Source organism: Mesitornis unicolor, unplaced genomic scaffold (genome assembly GCF_000695765.1).
Source record: "Mesitornis unicolor isolate BGI_N332 unplaced genomic scaffold, ASM69576v1 scaffold13760, whole genome shotgun sequence".
Lineage (NCBI taxonomy): Eukaryota > Metazoa > Chordata > Aves > Mesitornithiformes > Mesitornithidae > Mesitornis > Mesitornis unicolor.
Window position 1 is genome coordinate 32648 of NW_010160360.1, and position 9198 is coordinate 41845.

The window sequence follows — 9198 nt, forward strand, 5'->3', positions numbered from 1 at the left end:
GGCTGGAAGCTGAGGCTGGACAAATAAAAGTTGGGTGAGCAACTATAGCAAGAGATGAACATTGGGAAGGGCCGATTTCTGTCTCTTGATGTCTTTATACCTTTTCTGGATGCTTTTGTAAAGGCTGTGCTTGTCATAGAGGAGTCACTGGGCCACCAGAGGTAGGATTGGGGCTGATGTGGTTTGAGATCAGCAGTTTTTCAGCATCTTGTCTGCAGTGTCTGTGGGCAGTTGATGAAGGGTTTGTGAAGGGTGGCATATGCTCTGGTCTTGCTGGAGGGATTCACATCCACACTGGAAAAAATTACTGCATCCCCCAAACAGAGTGTTGAGCATGACAGATTTAGACAGCCCAGTTCACTCTCACGGTGCATCAGGGCACAGAAAAAACTTTCTTGCCAGCATTGCAAAGAACCTCAAGGGAAGACAAGGCAGTCTGCTCCAGGAGTGATTTAAAACTGCTAAAATAGTAATTAAAAAGTCTTAAATATTTTAAATGGTTTAAATCTAAAGCAGTGACTGGCTGGTGGATGTATGGTGTGCCCAGATATAGGTTGTTGAGCTGTTCCAGCTGCCTGGGGCTGGGTTCTCCTGCACAGCAGCCCAATGTAGCCCTGCAATTCATATGGCCCCTCCTAAGTTACCAAGGGAAAAAAAAAAAGCCTCCTAAACATCTGAAACAAAATAAGTCTATAATTGCTGCTATAGTCAATTAAATCAATCATATGACACTATTCCAGATGTTTCAGTGAGATCAGCATATTGCTGCTCTGTAGCTTGGAAAACATCCTTTCACTCCATTTGAAACCATAAAAAAAAAATCTCATGGATGGCAACCATTGACATGGGGCAGAGACAGCTCACTTCTGCTCTGCTTCACTAACCCTGCCTAGCTAGAAGCACACAGCGAGAAGGAAAGAGAGGTTTTACTTGTGGGTTTTTATCTGCTCTCCTCATTGTAAACCCAGCAAGCTGAAGGGAGCTGTGGCTTGGAGGGGGCAAGCCCAACTTGGGGAGCTGCAGCCAAGTTGTAGAGCTGCACAGCTCTCCATCATCAGGCAGTCTGGGTCAGTTTCCCCGACTGCCACCTCGCTGCCTAGCACTTGGTGCTGCCACCGCATGCTTGTTAGCAATCCCTGTTTGTACCAAAACACTCTTCTTCATTAGGCTAAATTAACTAAAACAGCAATCAAGTCAGAAGGAGAGGCCTAGGTATTTACAGGCATGGATCTTCCTTAGTGTTTGGGTCAGTGCTGAGTTATTCCTGATGTAAATCTCCTTTCTGCTGGCTGCCCCATGCTGGTAAGATGCAGCACGGTGCCCCCTAGCATCACCCATCCTTTTTTCCCCCCACAGCTCCAGCTTCCCCAGGCGAGCTTCCCCATACCTTGACTGTGCTTTGGGAGGGCTAATTTGATTTTTCTGTTAATGACTCCCTTCCATCCAGGGAAGTCCACTGTGGTCCACAGGGGTATCCTTAAGCAAAGACTGCTATTAAAAAATACTGGGAATACAATGAGAAACAGAACATTGATGGTGATAAATGAAAAAAGAGAGCTCTTGTTGGTGTATTGATGGAAAGCTAGGCAGGGGCACTCATTAAGAGGAAAAGGTTGGATTTCCTCTGGTTTTCATGGCTCACAGAAGTAATTACTACAGAGAAAAGCCTGCTGATGCCCCAGCAGCAGCTGGGTTAGCACGGTCCCGGCCCCAGCACGGAGGACAGCAGCGGCCAGTTTGCTGCAGGGTTTTTTTATGCGGAAACCCCCCTTCCTCCTTGAGATGTGCCCCAGAAATGTGGGACTGAAGCAAGTTCCTATCAAACCCTGAGGTGGTGCCTGCTGTGGACCTCAGAAATGGTAAAATGGGTGTTTATGGTGCAGGAGCAACCACCCTCAGATCCCCTTCCTGTCCTGCATAGGGATGCTGCAGCATCACCCCTGGGGAAAGGGAACCCCCAAGGGCTCAAGGGGGTGCAAGCGGTGGCTCAGCATGACGCAAAAGGCGGCTCCTGCCAGCAGACCTGCTGCAACCCCAGACGAAGGGCAAACGTGCTAGTCTGACTTCCTTGCTCCCCCTCCCCTTTTTCTTTTAATTACGAGCTCGCCAACAGTGAGGCAGACTCGCATGACGAGACACAAGACACTGAATTTCATTACAGCTCCTACAGCAGGGACAGAAATGACGTCAGCGGCGCGATGCGGCACGGCGGGAGCCAGCGCCGGGGCTGCCTTCTGCCGGGGCCGCTCGGCGCGTTAATGTTTGCGTTGCGAACGCGATTTGATTTGGAGCTGGATGCGCCTGTTGTTACAGTGTTGGTCCCCAGCTGGGCTGCCACTGTCAAAGCTGGCTCTGCCTCCACCGCCAGCCCTCCTTAACAGGATTTAAAAGCCAGGCACGGAGCCGAGAGTGAGGGCTGGTCCCTGCCAGTCCCGGCGCTGCTCACGTGGGTCCAGCCTCAGCAATCTGGCCTTGTGCCTTTGCTGGTAATTTGGGGCTCGTTTTATTTTTAATCTTTCCATTTTTACCTCTGCTTGAGCAATTCGAGTGGAGCTGTGGTTAATTTAAGCTAAAATTCTCACTATATGAAACTAGTGATCTATTCCAGGTTTAAGATCAACTTTCTATGTTGCATGAACTAAAAAAATAGGTTCAGGTATTTGTTTTCCCTGTATATTCATAGCAAATTGGAAGTGGAGGGGTCAAACATCACTTTTCTGTGTTATATACATCTGTGTTATTTTAAGTGTTTTACTGCCGTTAGCACTGCTCTAAGATGGCTAAACGTCATTATCTTCTTTTGACAAATAAGTGAAATAAAATAGGAAATATTTAATTTGACCTAAGACATAAGACAAGGGTGCCATGCATCCAGAGCCAGCCCCCAGCAGTCTGGGGCTTAAACTTTGTATCCTAGTCTCTAGTGCAAGAAAGAGTCAAAAGAGCGTAGACATGCAATCTAGTAAAATAATTAGCATGTACATGGAGATTATCCTTTTTGCCCCTCTCCAGCCTTCAAAGGGGTGATATGGTGTGCTGGTTTACCCACTGTTGTCTCTGGGCAGAGACTGGGCTGCCTGAATAACCAGAGAAAAGGCAGAGGGAAGGACGGGAGAGATGTCAAATCTTCTTTTTGGCTTTCAGCTGGTGGGTCCCATTGCTAATTCAGTATTTGAGCACCGATTTTTGGGCAGTGCATCCATGAAGGCGAACAATGAGGAGGATGAGGTGGCTGAGTGATAGCTGGGAGCTGAAGTAACACATTCAGGGGTGAAATTGGAGCCGGTCGCAGTGAAGGCCAACAGATCCCTTGATATCAAGTTGTTCTAAACTTTGCCTGGGTTAATTACATGCCAACCTCAGAAGCTGTTGGTGCAGGGTGTCAGGGTCCCTTGTGACCCTCTGGAGCATTAGACCAGTGAGAAACAGCTCTGGGGCTGGAGGAATTGGTGCTTTCCTCCTTCCCAGAGGCTGGATGTGTTTGGAGTAAGCACCTACAGCTCTTATAGCCTGCAGGAGATGGAAACCTGAATGCACCGTTCACCCTTTCCAAGATGCTCATGGGCATCCCTTCAGCAGTGTCCTCTCCCCTTAGACAGTAAATCCACCTTCCCAAGACATCAATTTTCTGCTGTCCTTCTCACTTGTGCCTGTAGAAAGCAGTCCTATGCCTGGCATTTTATTTTTCCACTTGTTTTCTGCCTCTTTTGTCCAAGCACCAACAATTCCCCATGGTGTAGAGCAGCACAGGACTGAGTGCAGGGTACTTATGACAGACACAACAGTCTGAGTGCAGAGCTGTAAGTAATGCAATATGCATGAAGTGCTTCATTAGTGTTTGCAAAAAAAACCTATTTAATTGACAGAAGAGAATATTAAAAAAGGAGAGAATTACAAAGAAAGAGGTATAATAAATTTGTACATTTTCAAAAAGGACTAGTTTGTCATTGTTGTTGTGAAATGGCAAAGTAAAAGCCTTAAAAAAATAACAATACTGCTAATGCAGAGAATTGACAAAGCAACAGATGGGTGAGCTGAGCAGGAGATGTGGAACCAGGAACTTCTGGAACTGCTCTGACAGGCTTCCTCTGTGAGGGTGCTGAAACCACATGAAATTGGTAAATTTGCTCCTCCATCAGTAAAATGGAGAAAGTAGCTACCTTATGGAAGTGCAGGAGTGGTTAATTCGGCTGGGTTTTCTAAGGAAGCAGAAGAGAAACCATGCTAAAACCTATTAACACTCCTCTAGCCATACCTTGTTGAAAACAATGTTCCTCTTGTACCTGCTCATGGTCATCTGCAGGAGGACCCCTGTGGCTCTGGACACCTTCGAACACTCAGTTATGGCGGCTGCGTGATTTTGCATTTAAAGTGCGGATATTTTTATCAATGCTCAGAGCTATCGGATACAGCCTCCCTCATTCTTTTGCATGGTCAAATAAATGAAACTGTTCAAGGAAGCTGTACTCAGACTGATATTTGGGCATTTAAAACAATATGAGCTGGGTGCCCAGGAACCGAGATTCATCTCCCATGCTGGCACGTACTTCTGCAACCTTCCCTCTGGTTCTGATAGTAGCAGCTCTGAGCTGTCACAAGAGGAAAAAGACATCTTCCTTACAGTACAGTACCTTCTCTGGATCATGAGTTGCCTGTTTGCAATGCTGGGTAGATGTTGCTCTAGTAGCAGGATTGCTGTCGGCAGCAGTGGGGTGGTTGCAGCCTCGTGTTTGCAGCTCTGGGCTCTTTCCTGTTTAGGGGTACTGGGTTATACTTTCAGTAATTACTGCTTTGATGTGATACATGTTTTCTGTACCAAATCTCACTGTCAGAGTGGACAAGGGCTTCCTTTGTATCACTGAAATGCTTAGACCCAGGCTACCAGACAGCCTCTTCTAGAATTATACTCATTTTAAAACTGTCTTTGTTTTAACAACATACAGGAGGAAATCTCTGTAATTACTGGGTTGTGTTTTCTTTTCCTTTCCTCTGTGGATCCATACTTTCACACTACAGAACAAAAGTCATTGTGGTTTGCTCCAGGCCAGCCATGAGAGCTTTTTTTCATTTGACATAACTCACAGAATGGGTTACTTATTAATGTGTGAGGCGCTTTAAACAAAAAATGGATTTTTACTGTTGTGAGACTCTGGATGATGCATCATTATGACAACTTATTTCATTTCTGGGCAGCATTTTGAATTTCAGTGGCAAAACCACAAGTTAAATCTTTCAGTAAAGTACTGATCTAACACTTCGGCTTTGTCATCCAAACCAGGAAAAAAAATGTACCTGTGTATCAAATACAGGATCGGAAAATTCACTATTTTTAAGCCTCTACTTCTATTTTGAAGGTTGCTGTTTTTATAGAGATTTTCTTATTCCCCACTAAGAAGCTGTTTATTTTCCTCTGTATGCTGACTCTTACTTACCAGCAGTTTTTCCAGCTTTCTGTAATAATTTAGTAGGAATCTGAACTGGTCTTTTATACTGTAAACACATCAGGCTTACAAACACGGTTCAGCTCTTGCTGGTTTTCAAATGCATTTCTCTTTTGTATGTGCACAGGGTCTCATTAATTAGTTATCATGTTCCATCAGTGGTTATACAATGTAATTGATTATGCCTCGCTGCCCCATTTCCATGATTTTGGCTACCAGCTAATTAATGCAGGAGAGGTTCTCAAAGAAACGCTTTCCTCAGAAGAAGCTGGGAAGACACATCCTTCAATCCCCAGCCTACTCAAGGCTCCAGAAGAAGCAGTCGTAGTATATGCAAATCAGTGGGGGTTTTTGCATATGAAAAAAGGAGCCTAGAGCTGCGGGGTAGTTTGGCTGGTTGTAGCCTGTGTCACTAAATTCCTCAACAGAAGTGTGAGGTAGATTCAGCAACGCATTTCCAAGGAAGCGAATAGCAGCTCCTGCTGCTTTTATTACATTTTTGGCTTCTTATTTGTATTGTTCACCAGGACAAAAAATCCTTGCCTTACATGAGTAATCTTCCTGCTTTTCAACACAACCGATTATATGAGTAATGTGAGCACAAGTTGATCAAAGAAGATGATTTAGGATAGATTTTCTGTGTTTAGTCATTTATCACCATCAGTCAGGCAAATGCTCTGCAACACGTAAGCAGCGTGTTGTGTGAGTAATACCCGGCATTGTAGCACAAGGGCTTTCTGGCATTTCCCAGTGAGTGAGTTACGAATGCACATCTAAGACTAAATCAGCATCTAGGATGGTACTAGTGAAGCAGAATTAAATAAAGAACAATGTGTTCTTAAAAATACTAATGGCATAAAAAATAGGGTATTAATTAATAATATTCCTGAGTGATGCACACACACTTCCTGGAGATGTCCTTGTGTAGCAAGAGAGTCAGCATGAGCAAACGTTATTACCCTTAGCTTAAAACTGAAGCCCTGGTAGCTAACTGCATACTTGCTCTTAGCCTCCCTTACCTATAAGACCCCCAAATCCTAGCCTTTTTCACTGAGGGAACACATTTTGTCTCCCTGCGACAGTAAGTAGAGTCTCTCCGTGGTGAGCTGCCCTGCCTGGCAAGCATAACTTGCTTGGTGTGCCTACACACAAGAGCAGAGAGTAGAGCTGCTGGAATAGTATTGCTGTAGTTCTTGTTTGTGCCAGAGCTCTCAGTCAAAGGAACTTGACACATCCCTTCTTTCTGTCTTAATTTACTTTGTGCAGAGCTGATGATCCCAGTTATTAATTGCACAAGTCCCGGTCCCTGTTGCTTCCACAGGCGGTTAATGACTGGAACACACCTGCTGCTGCCCAGGTGCCTTAGACAAGGCACTCGTATCCAGATGCTTCCCGAGCATCTCGCCGTGGGGCTGGAGCGGCGCAAGACCTGACACCAATGCTTTCTGCCTATTCTCAGCCGAGGATGAAGGACAGGCAGGAGAAGCATACATTTTCTTCAATACCAGACTAGAGTGTCCAAATCCTACCTGGAGGCCATCCTGGCATTGCTGGGCCCCAGGGAATTTAGTACAGCTTAACAGGTTCCTCATTAAGACCCAGTTCAATAATATTCTTAAGCACATACATAAAGATATGTTTTTATTGTGCTGCTGTAGGTAAACGTGCCCAAATGTACAAGTGGAATCTAAACCCGAGGGCTGTCTTCACCCTCAGGTTTAAAAAACTTTGTTGAGTAAGACCGAGCCTGCACTCAGGGAGCTGTGGACCAAACCACCAACGGGTCACAGTCACCAACAAGCAAGAGCCAGCAGCTGCCCTCAATCCCCCCTATTTGGTTTACAGATGTTTACCTAAAGTTTCTACCCAGATACCCCCATAGAGACTTGTAGCACAGCAGCAGTAACCCATTTCCCTATAGGCAGCAAACCACTTGATCCTGTAACTCTGTCCTCTCAGAATTAGGATGCAGTGCTTGGAAAAACCTGCACCGTGAAAGCTCTTCTTCTGTTCACCTGCCAAGTAGATTTAATTTATGGTATCATGTCTTTCAGTAAATTATTGATACAGTCACCATGCAGAGGAACAGAAACAACAGGGTCACGTGCTGTGTGGCTCCACACTTGCTGGTTTTGTTTCATAAGTGCCTGGGCTTCACTCTGACAGCTTTATTGCTGGGAAAAATAGTTTTCTCCTAGGGCTGTTCCAGTCTGGTGACAGAACAGGATGGGCTGTGGTGACAGCATCAACGCTAGCTGGAGCACCCAGCCCTGTGCCGATGACCACAGTCTTGAGGCAGGGCTGCTATTTGTTGAGCCAAGGAAACACATACAAGAGAAAAACTGCATGGTACTAGAAGGCAGCTTCCAGTTGACAACCAGAGCTTAGCTACATCTCACTGCTTATAAAAAAAAATAATGTTTTACAAATCTCTGTGGCTTGTAGACCTAATTTAAGTCTAACTGCTCCCATTTACACTGTGGGTGGCAGACTCGCCCTGGACCAAGGTGAGACGCTGCCCAGGTTTTCATACCCATAGGAGATGGAGATGGATATTTCATAATGAGCCTGGAATTGTATTTATGTTTGTGTAAGTTTTTGCCATCCTATTTGCTTGAATATTGCAGGGCTTCACAGGAGAACCATTAATTCAGCCACTGAGAGGTTATCTTGTTCTCACTGAATTTTCTAGAAAAACTCCTGTTGCCTTCAAGGGAAGATGGATGAAATCTTATTATATGTGTGTGATTTCAGAACTGAAAGCAGACTGTCTTGTACTCAAGAAGGAAGTAGTGTCAAGTCAGCCTATAAATTTATCCTTTAAAATATTTTGGGCTAGAATCTTTTCTGATATAATCTGAGACTCTGAAGTTCCATATAGAATGATTTTTCATCATTTTCAGATGGTCTTAAAAAATTAGAGAAGAATATGAGAATATAGAGAATATGTCTTGACTTTGGAGTCATGACTGACTCCCTAAGGAGGATGATTTATGTTTTAAATTGCTTCACTTTACTGCAGTATGCACAAAGAAAGCAATTCTTTTTAGGGAGAATTAATCAATGAAACAAGAGAAGAAATTGAGGGATTCAGAATAAAAGTTGGTCAGTAATTTGTTCTGGTTTTGGTATGTGGTCAAGAATCCCACCTGCTGGGAATGTCATACTTGTCTAGAGGGAAGGTTGGGGCACCTGGGAGCAAAGTTGTACTTCTCTAGACCCAACTTGGGAAATTAGGGATTGAAGGTACTATTAAGTCCACTGAGTTCATTTTGTCTACATTTCAGGCCATTAGCTTCCAGGCAATTACTCCTGCAGGGAGCACAATGACTTGCTTTGGCTAAGTTGCAGCTTTTGGGAGGACATCAAGTCTTGACATAAACAGATGGAAAATCCAGCAGGATTTTCAGCAGCTCCTTCATCAGGCCATCAGCCCTCCACTGTTCAAAAGTGTGATTCCCTCACCTAAATCAGAATGTTTTGGCTTTAGCATCTCGGCACTAGTTCATGTTGTGCCTTTCTTTGGCAGATGGAGGATTAACTCAATGCCCAGTAACTTCTTTCTCTAGAGGCTCTTTGATTCAAGAATTGAGTCACCTCCCACCCTTCTTTTTAATGAAGTGAATTACTCTCATGAGGATAAACTTTTTTACTGTGAGGGTTACAGAACACTGGAACAGGCTGTCCAGTGAGGTTGTGGAGTCTCCTTCTCTGCAGACATTCAAAACCCACCTGGACATGGTCCTGTGTGACCTAG